The 16401-nt window shown below is 37.7% G+C and overlaps 1 protein-coding gene across 5 annotated transcripts in view; it reads left to right on the forward strand.

Moving 5' to 3' along the window:
- The first annotated feature begins 14597 nt into the window (after positions 1-14597).
- LOC148653572 (uncharacterized) overlaps positions 14598-16401 on the forward strand; it is a 64849-nt gene continuing 63045 nt past the window's right edge. For 2 of the 5 annotated variants that reach the window (XR_015941706.1, XM_088648756.1), the window contains exon 1: positions 14598-14830. The gene's annotated coding sequence lies outside the window, so the exon portion shown is untranslated. The remainder of the gene's footprint in view (positions 14831-16401) is intronic. The other 3 variants (XR_015941704.1, XR_015941703.1, XR_015941705.1) reach the window with 3 other exon arrangements.

Genomic DNA, 16401 nt, shown 5'->3' on the forward strand with positions numbered 1-16401 from the left:
GAAAGTGCTGCGCAGTGCTAAAACGAAACCTGACAACAAATGGTTTCATAGGTACTGTATATGTACTGTATTAATGTTGTAACATAGCTATCAAAAGGGTTTAAATATTATTCCCTCCCTGTAGTTTTAACAGTAGCCCACACTTACAACAATCGTTTTGACATTCGTTTCAACTTCCAGTTCAAACATACAGTATCGTCATACTGCTTATTATACATTTCCAGAAGAGTAGTGGTGCACTAATTAACGGTTAGACTATTTTCAAATTATATTTACGATTACATTTTTTTAATTTTATTTTTTTTCTGGATAAAAGCCTGCGGCGCTTTTAGATACATATACTGGTCCTGCAAATTTGCGATTTCATGGCTTATTAGTGAATTAAACACAGTGGCGAGTATTCAGTCTAGACTGTAGATCTTGTTTCTGTCTCTATGTATTTGACATTTTTTTTTTGTTTTCAAGAACAATAATTATTTTGGTAGTATGTGGTAACCGATTTATTTTCTTAAGCTATGATTTGACATTCTGTACTTATCAGGAAATGGGTGTTGTCAGGAAGTGGTTTGGGCACTCGTAGAGCAGAAAGGAATTGAGCGAAAATGTATTAGTGGGGACTTCCAGGGTCATGCCCTGTCTCACCTTTGCACATGGGCTTTTTTTAGTAGTGCAAATACTACACTTTGGTGGTATCCACAATGTCAGGAAAATGTGGCACTACACTGTATTTGTATTAAGAAAAAAAAATACTGTTTTTGAAACATTTGTTAAAAACATCTTTGGGGAAAGCCCCACCTGAGTTTCTGAAATATGCTTTCACTTAACATTTTAGCTGCTTTGTTTTGTTTTCATTTGATAATGAAAGGTAACAAAATATGCAGGGTCCCAAAGTGTTCTATGTAGCAGGTGTTATACTGTAACCTGGGCTCCCTGGGTGACTGGGCCCAATCAATTCATGCTCAAAGGTGCTCCTGCATCATCTTTTCATCTTCGGAGTTTAATTGCCTAGGCTGCACAGGCATGCACTGAAGACTTTTGAAAAGAGGCAAATGTTTGTAATTGTTATTGGCATGTTTGTTAGTTGTTGAAAACTGAACTGCAGGGTTTTACGAAACAAGTTAGACTTTTAAAATCAATCCTTTCCTTTCGAGTTTCAGACGAAAGCCACATTAAAATAAATCAGTAAAACTAATTTTACCTTCATTGGCATTTATGCAAAAAATAGATGTATTTAGATATCAGTTGAAGTACCTGAAAAATGCTGTTGTGCTGCCAGGGAAGCTTATTAGGGCAAGATCTACTATATGTACTGTAAGAAGTATTCATTTAAATGGTGAAACATTGTCTGTAAGCTCCTGAGTAATTATCACCAAGTTTAACCTCATTGTTCACTCAGATTTCTTCCACTTACATCAATTGGTAGTTTGAAAAGAACACATTTCTTCAGAATGCAAAGGCCTGTTGGTCTCAGAAAGATGTTTCCAGTCTTCAAATCCCTTCCAACAACAGAAACATGATTTCTCTATGTAATCAAATAATAAGCAAAAAAAGCAAACCTTAGAAACAAGCAGTTCTGAGCATGATAGCCAGTGCTGAGTTACTGAATGTGGTGAATGGAGGAGAACATCTATGAACTCCATCATGGGAACATCATTATATAAAAAAGAACAAAAAGTAGGGTCTACCAGGGTTCAGAGAATCCGAACAGTGCAAACAACTAACTGTACAGAGAGTTAACAGCTCACTGATGTAGTCAGGAGCCAAATAATTCAAGCCCTTAAAGGTGAAGAGCAGCATTTGGACTGCTGTTCTAAATTCCATAGGGAACCGATGCATGGAAGTCGAAAGCTTATATTTAGTTCTGGCTAAAATAAGTTTTTATTAAATAAAACTAATTTTATTTTAGGTTTTAGGTAGGATCTTGAGAGAATTAGCTGTGCACTGCCTGTGTCATATGAAAAGAATCCAGATTTTTTTTTCCCACAATCACAATACATGACGTCTGTTCTGCAATGAACTGGTGTCCTGTCCTGGGTGTGCCCTGGCTTGCACCAGTTGCTTGCTGGGATAGGCTCCAGCTCCCCTGTGGCCTTGAACCAGAAAAAGGAGTAAGAAAATGGATGGATGGATGATACGTGGCCAGCGTACAGGAAATATGACTGGTGGGGGGTGGATTAATAAAATGATACTGCTGTGTTGTGCATCCATCGTTTCACGACACTCTTGAGGTTCATGCCTCAATCAAAATGGTTTTCTTTTCTTTTTTGAACTACTGGTTCTGTTTTCAAATTTAAACCCTACCTCTGAGAAGTGGGAACAAGAGAACTATAGTTGTGTATTCTCCTGGGGTACTGACAGGACAAAAACATTGCATAATTCAATGCAGTGCTGAGTACAATGACAGGCGCTAAACTAGAAGTTTGGAACATTGTGTAACAGTGCAGTGTCCCAACCTGACATCGAGGAAGACAATGCTGTTACAGAGCTGTGGATCTTTCTAGAAGCAATATCTCATAAAGCTGACCAAGGAGCAACTCATTTAGAGGGGTTGAAGTCCCTGGTGGAAGGGAAACACCCTCTCGTATAGTTTTTGGCTTGCTTCTTCCCCTGTACAGTGAGTTGCCAAATGTTGTCTTGAAGCAAGAGGACATTGCAGACAACAGTGCTGCTGTTTAATTGTGTTTAATTTTTGCGCTGTGATGTCCTGGGATAGGGGTTGCTGGTACAGAATGCATTGTTCCCACTAAGAATGAGAATTCAATGAGAAACATTAGAAAATTTAGTGCTGAGGGTGCTGATCTGAATATTTGATTTTTGTATTTATTTTCCATTTTCTTAGCACCCACCAAGGCTGTAAAAATGTTTTTAGGGTCTCTCTTCATGATCATAAAGAGAAAAGTATTCAATGGACATGTATTTTTGGAGTACAATGATAACTAAATTATAATCAATCTTGTTAGCTTGCATTTCATCTCAATTTCTTTATTAAAACCAGTATATTCCTTTCTTAAACCACCAGTATATCCCTTCTTAAGCTTTTCATCTCCATTTACCAGTTAAACTAGGCAATGATCACATCCCCATAGATATTTTTCATTGTCTTATTAGTGTTACAAGCTCTTTGTAGATAAAGCTCTTTAATATGAGCATTTGTTTTCTGGAGGTTAGCTGACATGCTGCACAACCAACATGGCTGAAAAATGCTTAAAGATCTGAACAGAAAAGCAGCTCACTTCATTTTGAAACTCACTTTCACCAATCCATTCCCCTAAACACTATGTATGCTTAACTAGCAGTTTTATATTTGTACCCTTAAAACTCTTGTTTTTATTAAATGTATTTTGTACCTGAAATAAATAGACTAAAACCACCATTTTTGTTCTCCAATATACCAAATTTTAAAAGGAGTGGCAGCCACAACATTTAAAAAATAGAGATTTTGAATTTAACAAAAGCACACAGACATCCTTGTAACAAACAGCAGGAGATGGATTGAGCTGCTTTCAAAACCTTCTCGTTTATTTGATCTAATTAGTAAATGTGGAGCTCTGGTACAAGTGAACACAGTGCATAGCCCTTGGGTTGTGAAGGTTAGTGTCATTGTGTGTTAATGATGCCTCCTGGTTGTTTTCCACTCTAAGTAAAGAAAGCAGCAATATTCACATATAAATGGAATAGGGAAAATTTAGAGACACAAAAGCCAAAACACTAAGTGGTTGCATACATTTAAAACATACAGAATCACCTGAGGAAATAAAATACCCCATTATTAAATTTCAATTGACAGTACTCAAAAGAACTCAGGCCTTTCTTGCACTTTCAGAACAGAGACTATATAATAAATAAGGTTACAAATGACAGGAGGTCTTTTGTCCCATCTGTCCTGTTTGGTGGTTAGCAGTTCATTGATCCAAAGATCTCATCCAGCCATTTCTTGAAAAAAAAAACAGGATATCAGCTTCATATCAACATAGCTAGGTAGCTTGTTCCAGACTCCTACTCTCTGGGTCAAAAAGTGCCTCCTGTTCTTTTTGTCCACCTAATTTCCCCTTTCATTTCTGGTTTGTGTTTCACTGTCGATGTCATTTTTCGACTTTGTCTATGCCCTTGAGAATTTTGAATTCTTGTATCAGGTCCCCTCCTAATGTTCTCTGTTCAAGTCTCAGAAGGTTCAGTTTCTTTCAACTCATTTTCGTAGGACATTCCTTTAAGTGCAGGAATGTATTTGATTTCTCTTCACTGGATTGATTCCAGAGCCGCAACATTTTTTCGATACAGTGGTGGCCAAAAGTGAACACAATACTCTAAACGAGGCCTTTCTGGTACTTTATGTCATTTTAGCATAATATCCCTTGATTAACATGCTGGGCTTTTAACTGTTTATCCTAGCATTATGTGCCTTTTTAATTATCCACAGTGTCCAGAAGATGTACAGTAAATGTTCAGTAAAAAATGTACAGTATATGTTCAGAAAAAAAATGTACAGTAAAAGTGTGTTAACATAAACACCTCAATCCTATTCATTTAGTAGTTTTTTCTAGCGTTTCCCATTTGTATTTATGGATGTGTTTTGACTACCTGCATGCAGCACCTTGCACTTGTCTACATTAAACATCATCCGCCAGGTGACTGCCTAGTTGTGGATATGAATCAATGAATCTGCAACAACAGGATGTTCCCACTTAAAGAGCTTTGCGAGTTCTGGCAGGATTCTCCCCCCCTCTTCACTCAGGACAGTGAACAGCTGTGAAATTGCCCTCAGGAAGACGTTGCCAGGATGTAGCATGTCTTCTAAGTGCACCTTAGACAAGGCCTCCCATCCTGGTTACAGCTACATTATAGGAATGTTGCCGATCAGCCAGGTTAAGGGGCAGCGCAAGAGTTATTGCGCTTCACAAAACAGAACGGTCAGACGGCAGATGCCGAAAGTGGAATTATGGCAAAAGCAGTCAACCCCGATATGTTAGAGCAGTTACTACTCCTTAACTAAAGAACAGAGATGTCTTTCCCTCAGGAACTCTTAATTCTCCTGGGCTCTGCAGCAGACCTTTTCGTATAGCGAAAATTCATCAGAAGAAAAACCTATTTCCGTTATTTCTTATGGGGAAAAATTACAATCCGTTCCGAATCCCAGGAATGTCACCCCTACCTAGTTAGTGGACTGTGATGTGTACACTCAATATGAAATGAGTCCTATGATGCCTTCCTCTTCACTCTCTACATTTGGTAGAGATTTAGAATTTTTTCTTCGTATTGCTTTTTCATAGTTTTGAAGTTGTCTTTCGTTATTCGAAGTGTGGGTAACAATTCACATCCTTTCTGATATCAACTTTTCATAAAAAGAACATTCATAAAAGATTATGTCCCTGTCTTGGAAATAGTCTGGGTCAGAGTCTCTTGACACAAGTCTCTGTGAATGGCCATGCATACTCCACACAGAAGGTGCATAGCCTGAACTCCCACTCAGGACCCAAGAACAGCAGGAGCAAGACAGCATCTTCCTCCCAGACCACACATGATGCCTCTTGCTATTTTATGTAAAACAAAAATGGATGAATGGATTGTTTTAGTAAAGTTTTTTTTTCTATTCCCTTGTTTCTTATATTCTGAAATGCAACCTTATTTGTTTTCTTTTCTTCGGGCGGCTGATTTGAATTGAGTGCAGACCACATCAAGGGCTAGCCTGTTGATTGCACAGTCCATTATGGTGATTGTTTCTGTATATTATAGGAGCCACTGTGCTTAATGTGAGCCTTGAAACTCTATTGCTACAATGTGTCTTTTCAGACTTTGACACATAATAAAGCGGAATGAAAGAAGCATTTACTCATGATGTGGTTTCTGGATAAAAAGAAGCTAGATTTTTTTTTGGCAGAAATGTACTGTACAAAAGCAGGTGTATGCTAGAAGAGCTGACCTGTTCAGCTTGTCTTTTATTCACCTCGCCCAGTCATGTAGGCAATAAGTGCTGTTTCCTAGTAACAGTGTCAGTGTAGTTGGGAGTGATTAAACAATGAGGTCATAAGGGCCTTGGTGATGTTAGTTGCCTGACTTTATCTAAAGGCAGGGCTTGAAATCTTTGAGCAGTTCAGCTCTCTATCGTTTTTATCAGGCATACTCCAGGGCCACGCAATGCATATGTGAACAAAGGAAAGACACATCAGTTGGACTAGTGTGAGAAAGCACTAGACCTGCTCTCTGAAAGACAGGACTAACATGAAGTTAATTGGTAAGATAAATTGTTTGATTCTGGCCTACAGTACTTGCATTTGCAAGTATGCATTATGAAGTATGTTTGCAATAGAAAACATTTGTCAAGTGCATGATGGATATTAAAATACACAAATTGCCCTCTGTCATGTAGAAGTTCAAAAGTATATTATCCCACAGCTTTTCCCGGTTTTGAGTGCACATACCACAGCAGTAATAAACACTGTGGAAAAAAAGCAATAAACATAATGAATTATTTGTTTCCAAAACTGAATTTTGTTTAAGAGGCCCAATAATAAGGTACAGTATTGTTCTAAGTACATCCAAATTGCTTTGGAAAATTAAGATGGTGGTGTGTACAGTATGTTTGCTCTGGCTTCACAGTTCTCTGGACCCTACAGATTTTAAATTTTAGAAGCCAATTTCCATAGCCGTCGTTTCAAACACCTGTTTCATTGCTTTACTTGTTGCCCAGGTAACCAAACAAGGAGGTTTTAACAGTGGAGCAGCAGTGATAAATTATGTGCTGAACTTTTTAAAAGTTATTAGCCCTGAGTCATTGACTCCAGAAACTCCTAGTTCTCGATAAGTTGTCGCTGATATTCACTGATGTATAGTAAAAGCTGATCATATTTATCTAATACTCATATCAAGAGTATTTTTTGTATTCTTTTGTTTTACCAATGCCAATGGAGAACAAGTTTCCAATGACAGCCTAGAGGCCAGTTTGTTAACTGGGCCTTTTATTGGAGCAATTTCAGTGTAGTAATTTGGTCAAGGTTACAACAGCTGTGTCACTTGGATTTGAACCCACGACCCCCACGTCAGGAGTCTAAAACTTAGGACCATTGCATCTGATACTTACCTTTGAATACATATTGAGGTTGATGAAAACTGTGTCACATTTCTCCCATATAGCAATTGTATAGTTTTTCAGATGTATGTGTAATATTGGCATACTGTAATTTTAGAAACACTGTTGAGACACTAATGAGATTAAGTTCTGAATTTTTCTTATAGCAATTTTGTTCAGTCTGGTTTGTCTACATGTTGGATGATGTGGTTAGAAAGTGGATGGATAGATAAAAAAATCTAATCGTTTATTTCCCATTGTTTAAGTCTTAGACTATGGAAATGTGTCTATTATTATACACCCTAGCTTCTCCACATAGCTTACATCAGATTTAGGAGGGATGGAGGCAATTAGCTTGCATTGTTTAATACATACAGTACAAACACCCTCCCCTCCACAGAAGTGCACACAGCAGAATGTATTGGTTTGAACCAAAAAGAACACACAGCTTTGACTCTAATGGAATGTGCTTCATGCCACAATGAACAAGGGTCAAAGTGACACACAGTAATCTCCAGACTTTAGGGTCAACTCTACACTCCAGACTTTAGGATCAGCTCTACAGGAACCTTCTGCTTGGGATTTGCCCTATCCAGAATTTTCACGTCTGGAAAGCCCTCTGTCTGCAACTGATATTATTTTCTGTATTGGTCTTAGCTGATACATCTAACTCATGTTGGCAATGCAGGATTGATTAAATTTAATTAAAGTACATACAGGCCAGTACTAACCCAGAACCTTTCATTCTGATACTTTCACTACAAAACATCAGGAAGAGATCAAGATATTTTGACTTTCTTTACTGTAAACCTTTAAAATCAAGAGTTAGGCTGTAGTTACCATTTAGGATTAGAATGTGTGTGAAATCCCTATTTTTCCATTTGTCATTTGATCTTTAATTTGTAGAGTTCTTTGTGTGTAATAACACTTGGATTCCTTTGCTGTTCTTGTTAGGTCTGTAATAGCTGCCCATTCCAGACCTGTCTTGACTCTCATTAGTGTGTGGATTAAGTGCTCATAACAGATAAAGAAAAACCATCACTATCTCAAATCAGGCACAATACCAGCAGATATCTTGCTTCCTCCTGTATTTCAGACTTTAAAAAACTGAGCATCAGCACTTACATGGATGCCCACTAAAAGCACAACCCTGGACCAGTGTCAAACGACAACACAGCACTGCCTACAGTATCTGAGAGCTGCCATCTGTGATGAGAGGAAAAAATAATGATCAACCAGAGGAAGTGCAGAATCGACAAGGATAGATTGTCTCTTGTAATCAATTCTTTGCAATCAGTGCTTGGTTTAATACAATCCTAAGTGGGGAAGAGAAACTCCAGTGAGAACTTAAATATGATTAAGTAAGAAGAACGTATGATAACAAGAATGAAGGGTTTCATCTGTTATTAATACATCTAATTTTTTTGCTAATGCTTTACACTGCACAGAGGGTCCATGACAGGGTATTTAGTTTGAGGAAATGGCATTTCGCTATGAACAAAAAATGCAAAGAGGAGGCATCTCACGATAAACATTGGTCATGGAAGAGAGGCGAAATGAGCTTTCTGTGATTTGCCAAGCAATTTCATTTGATTAAGTGAGGCTATTCTTTGAGATTTTGCCAGTATTTTTCAGAGATTAGGGAGGTAAGTAGATGTTGAGGGCTTGGTCTGTCACAGTCTGTTGCAACTGCATAGTTGGCCATTTTCCAATCTGCCTAGTTAGCAGGAGGACCTATTTTCAGGTCTCTGAAAAGCTCTGAAAGCTCTTCCCTGGTCGAAAAGCTCTCAGTGTTTTAGGGTCTCAGCATTCCTGATGTCAACTGACAAAAGTTGTACAGATGAGGGTCCAAACTCAGTCCAAATCTCTGTGACCCCAATTCCTACTGGTTTTCCTGATGCGTTCTTGATATTGTGGTGTTCTGGTAAGAGTCACTGCCCTGTAGAACCCCTTCAAGGAAGAGAAGGACAGAAGGAGGGTCTACACCCGAGAAGGGACACAAGTCCATTGTGGGGGAATACACACAAACAGAAACACACAAGCACTCAAGGACAGTTTAGAGACACCATCTTACACAGCCAGCCAGCCAGCATTGATTGAAAGGTGTAATAGATTTCAAATGTACCTATAAATGTTTGCAAGTAACTTGAAAAACACAACCTTTTAGGAGTCAAAAATCAAACTTGTTATTAGTTTGGTTCAGCGTTCAATTAAGGAATCATTAAGTGCAGCTGAAATGAAGAGCAGCACGAGAACCAGAAATCTTCTGACCTAGTACATTGAGTGCACTGTTGAGGAATCTGTATTTCCTAGATAAGATGTCCACAGCAAATGATAGACTTAATATATTGTTACAGACACTTTGAAAAAATATTTTGAACACTTGTTGTTAATTCCTGCACTTGTATATATCTTCAGATAGATGGATGTGACTGACAAGTGTGCTTCAGCAGCTTGGTCAATTTTAAGTTAATCAATTTAGAAAGAGTTGTACTTTACAGTATATTTGTATATAAAGTATAAATTTAGAGGTTAAAATCACATAATCAGCTCTATCAAGAAGAGGGCTTCAGATCTTCAGGAAATTAATTTATTGAAAAAACATTGTTCTATTTACAAAACATATAAATAGAAAACAGATGCTCAAAGAAAATCACCCAAGTTATTCACTCTTGTTTCCACTAAAAAATATGTAATTTGCTCTACTGAGGAATGTTCAATATTGTTACCAATGATAGTTTTATCATGTTAAGAGATAATAGTATAAGGGCCATTTCTAGTGATAATTTGAATTCTATATTTGCTGGTTTTCATAAACATCAGGTACTACAGTAAAACAATTTATTGAAAAATGTAAAATAACTAGATGGGTGATTTTTATTTTTCAGCTATTGCCTCTTCTTCCTTGTTCTTCAAAATAAATAAACTCTTTACCTTTCAATTAGAGTTTTGAGACTTCTCTGATGCTGTGAAAGTCTGAGATACACCTTACCTGTAACCAAGTGACAGATCAGCATTGGCTTATGTACTGAAATTAAGTACTGATAATCCTTAATCAAGCAACAATAGATTGTATTATTAATAATAATAATAATAATAATAATAATAATAATAATAATAATAATAATAATAATAATAATAAACTTTATTTTATGTAGCGCCTTTAAAGGTGGCTTCTCAAAGCACTTTACAGGATGAACACAACAATAAAGGAAGATTGTAGGAAGATAACAGAAGTATTGAGGTAACAATTCAACAATTCAACATATGGGAATAAAATCAAAACAGGCACTGACAGAAAACATGTGGGAACATAATAACCTGTTTCAGTAAGGAGAAGGGATAGTCATAAATTGGGTAACACTATCAGCTGTCAGACCAGCATGAGAACTGCAGAGTACAATGCAAAAAACTATCGCCCAGGCACTAAAACTGTGGTCCTTGGCCACTGGAAGATTGTTCAGTGCTGTTAAACACCAGTTCAAAGTGGAAACCTGAGAATGATGCCTGCATGTCATGTCATGGCCCTCTAAAATAAAGTGACACCAGTGGAGGCCACTCTCTGGGTGCCATGTTTACAGCAATAAGCCTCAGATGGGGTCTCCAAGGAAGAAAGTCTAGAGGTGTTCTACTGCACATCATAGTCATTCCTGATGTCACCTCTTGAAGCTGGTCATATCAAACTCACATCCTCTTCTTTTCTCATTTCATCTTAAGCTTCCCTCCTCCACCCCATCTTCACCTGTGCACATGCCCCTTGGTTCACTCCCCACTCTGCTAGGGGGTCCCAGCCTCCTCTTCCTCTGTCCAAAATGCTAAATACTTAATAAATGCATCTACTTTTTTGGTATTGCTATTTCCTTGTGATTTGTTGTTTTTGTCGTTGACCATCTTCTCCTTTAAACTGCAGTGATCAGAATTGAAGATGTATCCTCATCAGTTTTGAAACATACAAGACATCCAGTTTTTACTTTTGTCCTGCCAAACATTTCTGACCTGAAGGGGTCATTCTATTAACAATACTGAGGCGTACTGAGTAGATTTCATTTGTAGGTGATAGTAGGTGTCATCTACAAATCTAGAGCCTCCCCATCTTGAAGCTGTGGTTCTCCAGGATGAGAAGTGTGCTATAATATAAGGCACAAATTTAAAATAAGCTTAATCTCTCCTTGTGCATTACTTAGATGCTTGGCAGAAGGCATATGTTTATACCAAAGACACAGTGTTGTGGTAAAGCTTGTGTTACATTTGGGAATGCTCACTGTAACACAGCAGGGCCACTGTAACACAGCAGAGATAATTGGAATACACTGTACAAAGCTATGTCCCCAGTTAATATCCTTTGTATTCAGGTTCTCTTTGTTTCTAGTTTCCATTCATGTGTTTACAGTACATACATTAACTGTCTTACTCTCCCTACTGTTTCCCCTGTGGTTCTGCTGTAATTGTTGCTAATGCTTCAGGGGAAACTTAATATTCCCATTGTGCCAGCAATGTGAGTTATTTACTGAACATACAAGAGGTTAATTGATGCTCTATTGGTAGGCTTTCATCTGGGTTGACTTTGGCTCCTGTGGATTCATTTTCTGTAGTCTCTTTGACATCTTCCCAAGTCTTGCCTTCAGCTTCATTTGTGGTAATCTCCTATCAGTAAAATTAAAGCATGATGTAATTGTACAGCTAGGGTTGCATGCTCCTTTTGGTATGAGATGTAACCAAAATCACTGTAAAAGATGCACCAGTGGGGTGTCAAGAGTGGTGAAAAATGTGAGACCATAAGATGGGGACTGAGGGTGCTTTTTAATGCTCGCAGTCTTCAAAAGTGTCATTTTATGCATTGGCAGTTTCTTTTCTTTTGGTCCCTGTAATTTTCCAGCAATATAGGTAATTAATTCTGATTTATTTTTCATCCAAATGACTTAGGACAAAATAAGCAATTGGCAAAAGATTCATTCCTTCCCTTCGCAACAGGTTACAACAGAGTGCTTTGCAGTTATTTGCACAGAGAGTCAGAACCTCAGGTTTTTATGACTCATCCAAAAGACAGCGCCTTTTTACAGTACAGTGTCCCCTAAATGATTATCTGTATGACTCTGCTTAAAGTGAAGGAAGTGAAGTGAAGGAAAATTGTATGAAATTGCATGACACTTTAGATGTTTGAGGTATCATTAAACTATTGATTGGCTGTCTCACACTCTTTGGGAGGCTTCTAGTATCTACTGAAGGCAGCCCTGGTTTCTTGGTTTTCAACCAGCCTGAAATTACCCTAAGGATCCTTGTAACAACCCCACAGAGGTCTTTGAAACAACTCGCACAAGTCTTATTATTGGAAAGTAAGGTTATGGAAACGGAGTCCTCAAAGACTGTCCTGGGGTCCCCAGACACTGGAAAACTTTCACCCAAGTCTAACAGTGGGTACAACTGGAGCTCATATACTGTATAGTGGATCTGTTAACACAAAGTACCGTTTTTACTATTTTGTATTTAACAATAACATTACTTATAATTATTACCCTCTTTAATTTGATTTAGAAATTGAGGGCCATCACTGAGCCAGTGTTCTTGGAAAAAAAAGTCCTCCAGACTGAAATGCTTAGAAAAAGGTGTGACGTACATTTAGGTATTAGCATGTTTTTGATCTAGCAGGGCAGAAACAAGGGGCATGGTATGTTATCTGGTATGTGTGAATACTAATAGACCCTGAAGCTTATGTGATATATTCTACAGTTCTGAACCATGAGATGCAGCCAGTCTTGTATGTCAGCTTCTGTTTTTGTGACTCTGGAAACAGAAACCAATTAAATTGAAGTTAATTGCTACACTAGAGAAACAATATCCACACTGATTTTTTAATAGTTTGTTTCATTTGTTTTCATCCTTTGTTCATGGAAATCACATCGGATTTCCCGCATGTTTAAACTCACTATTTGGGCAGCCTATATTGTGTAGATCTACAAACTGCTTTCACATGATAGCAGCTGGAAATAATTCCGTGATAAATAAATAATTCCACAATAAGTAACAAATGGACATTAACAGAAAGAGAAGGATACTATTTGGCAATGGTTTTGCTGTGAATATCTTTTTAACCATGTGCAGCTGACTGTAACCTTCATCTGGTTTTTCACTAGAGATTCTCATTGTTTCCAACAACGACAACTGACTTGTCATTTTTTGTTTTTTTTAAACATGCCTGCTACTTCAGAGACACCCACACCGCAGATGACGTCCCATGTGTTGACAGGTTCATCCTAAAAGAGAAACCCTAATGTTGATTAATAGTTCTAAATGTCTGTGTTGACCATATGCATGTAGGCTGTAGGCAGTCAATCTTAGCTGTAAAACAGGATTAGCATGCCTGTGGCCTGACTAGCAACATGGGTGGTGTGCTGATGTCCTGATTTTGTGATGAAGTTAGTAGCTCACCTTTGCTACTGTGAAGCCATTGGATCATTCTGAGCCTCTGTTTTCTAATTTATAAAATTTGGCATCTGTTCTGCTATTGTAGCTTGTATACAGTAAGAATAAGGCACTTCATGGGGAACCCAGATAATTAGTTGAATAGTGTATCTGTATGTCAGTGTTTCTTTGTTACAGCATACAACTGTCTTTGCCTTAATAAATCTGAAAGAAAAAAATGCACAGAACAAAAAGCTTTAATATGGCCAGCCACTAGCTTGGGCTTCAAAACTGGGCAAGACTGAGTTTCCTAAAATGAAAACTAGGCAAGATTTTCTTCTTAGGAATTCTCATCCTCAATTAACTTGCAAGACATGTGCTAAAACTGTGCTCCTCACCTAAAGAAATATTTGAAATTAGAAATATATTTTAAGACACTTTAAAAATAATAAAAAATACCAAAAAGTCAAGGATATGTTTGCATTTGTTGAGTTCCCAGCAGATCCAAATTATTTTAACAACAAGCAAAACTGTGAAAGGATGACTTCCTATTAGTAAGAAGTAGTAAGAGAATCATGTTTGACATTTTGTTTTTGTAAATTATGTTTCTACAGTAAAAAGCAGTAAGAGTTGTATGCAATGTATTTTAAAAGGTTCTTCTCAGTTTAACGATGAATACCTTCATTCAACCACTAACAGGAAGAAAATATAGTTTTCTGATGGTGGAATGTGTGATATTATCTCAGTTTAGTGAGTGATTAAAAAACTTCAGAATGAGGGTGAGGAAAGTAGAAGCAGTTTAGAGCAGATGTCAGAACAAGCAAATTATTTCATTATGCAGTGGTTTGAAATTTTGTCTTAGGATGCAGGACGCACCCATAGTCTAAGTGCCAATAAGAGAATGAGACAAAATAATTCTGTACAAAACGAGCATGTGAAGCCACTGAACCCAAGAAACCTAACTGCGTTACACCACATCCGGAGAGGGTACATCTCTGGCAGTTACACAGCAATTTCCAAACCCCATTACCATGACAACCACCTCTTGATGTTTGCTAACATTTTCCTCCTCTCCATGGCGACGAGAAATCAAAAAATAAAAACAAGCATCAGATTCTCGACAGTGATTTCCTGCTGCTGTCATTCGGTAGGTAGGAGTGGCTGACAGAAAAGAAAACAACACAAACACTATCTGCAGCAACAATCCCCTTAAAATAGCTTCAATAAACAACATTCACAAGCCTGTCAGCTAGACATAAACATGCCAAGAGTAAATGGAATTCCTCCTGAAATTCTCTGGCTTTTTTCTCATAAAACTGTGGGACCCAGATCAGAAAAAGTGTTTTAAAAAGTGACATGCAAGTACATGTAAGTACTGTTGCCTGCTTAAGACATTTTTTTTATCATGTGCTGCAAGTACAATAGTGTTTTTGTAAACAGTTGTTTTCAGTTCAAAACACCGGACTTTTACCATAAACAAGCTTCCTATTAAATATGCAGCACTCCTGTGCTCCAGAAGTACTAATCTAGTATGTTCCTAATGTGACCTAGATTAGTTATCTTGTTAACTTTGCAGATGCCAAAATAAGGAGTGTTGCAAGTGGCTATCCAAATTCAAAAAGACTTACAGAATATTCAATAGACGACTGACAAAAAGGAATCAAATGTGAACTTGCACAGAATTTGCAGCAGGTAGCAAGGATGCTTGCAATAAATTTAAAATTGGGTGCTTGGAAAAAAGATACTTTGTGTGTTTGTTTTGACTTATCTTTGTGGTTTCCTAGACATTGTGAGGAAACAATAAAAAGCTAAAGAACATAATTGGCTACAGAGTGTAAAAGGTAGCATCTATATTAAGGCAAGTTATGATAAAATTGCATAAGTTATTAAGTAACTAGAGGGCAGCATGGTGGTGCAGTGTTCTGAATTTGTTGCCTTGCAGCACTGGGCCCTGGGTTCAATTCTAGATGTTGGGTGATACATCTTTGTGGAGTTTATTGTATATTCTCCCTGTTAGGATGGGTTTTGCTGGGTGTTATGTGTTATGGTTTCCTTTCACAGACATACTAGTAAGTTAATTGTTTCTGGCAAAATTGGCTCTGGTGTGTGTGTGTGTGTGTGTGTGTGTGTGTGTGTGTGTGTGTGTGTGTGTGTGTGTGTGTGTGTGTGTGTGTGTGTGTGTCTGAGTGTCTGAGTGTGCCATGCAATCCTGTCCAGGGTGTATCCTGCCTTTTACCAGATGCTTGATGGAATAGGGTCTGTGTTGGTTGAAGCAATTAAAAAATGGATGGATTAAGTAGCTACATTTCTGAGGGGAAGTACATAATGTATGTAGTCTTCCACAACAGGCAAAGTCCATAACATTTTTGTTGAAGTTTCTATAAAACATGCAATTTAAAATCCATTCTCTTTTTTTTACAACTGAGAAAGTTTATCGAAAACCAGATGCTCTTCTGGGAATCATGTTATCTTTTATTCATTGCAGTACAGTGGTCATGAGCAAAGTTAATTACTTCAACATCCCCCTCTGAAAAAAAAGCACAGAATGTTCTGGCAAGCTCTCTGATCTTACAGCCCATACATTAACATCTGGTCGATTTCTGTTGGCCAAATATTTCATCTCCTTGAGTCTCTGTGTTGTCATGTTTTAACTTTGAAAAACCTAGTAACACAAATAACTTTGGACTTGGATAAATCTTCATATTCTACATTAAAGCGGTGGTTTTAGCTTCTCAGAAACCTGAAGTGATTCTCACTGAATAAGATGTTGTTTTTCATAAATTGGGTATCTAATGCTTAAGTTCCCTCACAATTAACAGTTTTAAAATACAGTAGTCTGCAGCACACTGGTGTCCCATGAAAAGCTCTCAGGTGTGATGTGGAATCGGAATGGGATTGTGTTTAAAAAGTGGGGATCGGGATCAGGAACCAAATATTAA

This window comes from Lepisosteus platostomus, chromosome 10, assembly GCF_059453375.1.
Source record: "Lepisosteus platostomus isolate fLepPlt1 chromosome 10, fLepPlt1.hap1, whole genome shotgun sequence".
Lineage (NCBI taxonomy): Eukaryota > Metazoa > Chordata > Actinopteri > Semionotiformes > Lepisosteidae > Lepisosteus > Lepisosteus platostomus.